The following is a 1,667-nucleotide window of genomic DNA, read 5'->3' as shown; positions in this document are numbered from 1 at the left end:
AGAGAAGCAAAATTAGAAAGATCAATCTAGTCCAGCAAATAGAAAATTTAGGAAGTATGAAAATTAGTCACTTTATAAAGTATCCAGGATACTTATACATTCAGAGACAGGGCCGTCCCTAGGGTGGAGCAAATTGGGGTGAATGCCCCAGGCCTGGAGATTTGGGGGGCCCTGCAGAGCTGGGAGGAGCAGCCATGGCCTCTTCTGCAGGACCCGTGACTCTGTGCTGCTGCCACTGTCTTCACATCCAGCCGCTCGCCACCCCACCCCTCTGCCCTCACTGCCGCCACTGGCTTCTTCACATCTGGGCTCCACACCCTGCTAGGATCATCTCTGTTCAGAGATATAGGTCTAAGCCTTGAATCGGCAAATATTTTATGGTATGGCAATAGATTATAGATGGGGAGAATGGAATTCCAGATTAATTCCATCTGGCCCTTCCTTGTCTGGCCCTTCTTCCATGCTGCCGACCTACAGACATATAAAGTGCCATGCAGAGCTAGTCTGAGCTCTAGATATAGATATATATATAGAGAGAGAGAGAGACAGAGAGAGAGAGAGATTGATATGTATACATCTCACTTCTCTATATATAATAAACCCATTGTATAAAAAGCCATGGAGGAAGGGGAAATATTTTCCACTTTATAAGCTGGTCACAGAGGTGCCCAGATATTCCTGGATTGGGGGACTTTAAGGAAAACTTAGAACCTCTTTCCAGTGCTCCATCAAGTAAGCTTTAATGAGCATGGGGTCAGTGTGTTTGTGTGTGTGAGAGAGAGAAAGAGGGCAGGAGAGAGAGAGAAACAGAGATTTTAAGGCCAGGGCACTGCAACAAATTTTTGTTAGCACAGCTGTGTTGATCAGAAGTATGATGAGATGCAATTTGTGACAAACATAGCAAAAGTCCCTAGGACAGATTTAGTTATAGCAGCAAATTGCACTTTTGCAGGTATAGCCAATGTCTTTTAGGTTTGAGGGCTCAAGTAACATATTCCATAAGCAGTACAGTTTGGCTGTTAAGAATTGTGTCTATACCAAAGATGCTGTGGTATAATGTACCAAGCCCAGGCAAGGCCTGAGACTATTTGTCTGTCTCCCTTTCTTCTTTATGGCCTTTTTTTTGTTCCCAGGTTGTTGCTTTCCTGCAAGCGTTCTTCATAGCCTCTTACTTCCTCTTATAGCTTTTTGCTTCAAGCCTGAACATCGCTTTGGTACAGTACATTTTAACACTAACATTCACCCACACGTGAATTAACCTTCTCCATGCTGGGTCAGGATGTGGGATCTATTTCCAAGTATGCTTGGTATTTAATATTGATTATCTGCTGTGCTTCCCTGATATAACTATCAAATCATACATAGAGTTACACTATCGGAACTGGAAATGACTTGGGAGATTAGAATGGAATATGGAGCCCTCTAAATCCAAAGCCAGTGCAGAGTTGTTACCATCCTACAGCCATTTGGTCTTTGAGATAAATTAGTGGTCACATTCCAGTTCCTACTTGTTAGGGATCTACATGACAAAAATCAGAATCAAAACTGGCAGTGCTAGGCTATCTTACCAGCAGTCTCAGCACAGAGGACAAGCACTGAATGCATGTGGTGAGCAAATTATTCTTGCATCTCTTTCATAGTTTCATAGTTTCTAGGGTCGGAAGGGA

At 43.2% G+C, this 1,667-nt stretch overlaps 1 long non-coding RNA gene across 1 annotated transcript in view; it reads right to left on the bottom strand.

Annotated features, from left to right (window-relative positions):
* The window catches only part of LOC109304991, a 130,954-nt gene that overhangs the window by 128,719 nt on the left and 568 nt on the right, over nucleotides 1–1,667 (bottom strand). The window lies entirely within an intron of this gene.

Source organism: Gavialis gangeticus, unplaced genomic scaffold, assembly GCF_001723915.1.
Source record: "Gavialis gangeticus isolate Ggan-Ray unplaced genomic scaffold, GavGan_comp1, whole genome shotgun sequence".
NCBI lineage: Eukaryota > Metazoa > Chordata > Crocodylia > Gavialidae > Gavialis > Gavialis gangeticus.
This window is presented reverse-complemented; position numbering and strand designations above follow the sequence as displayed.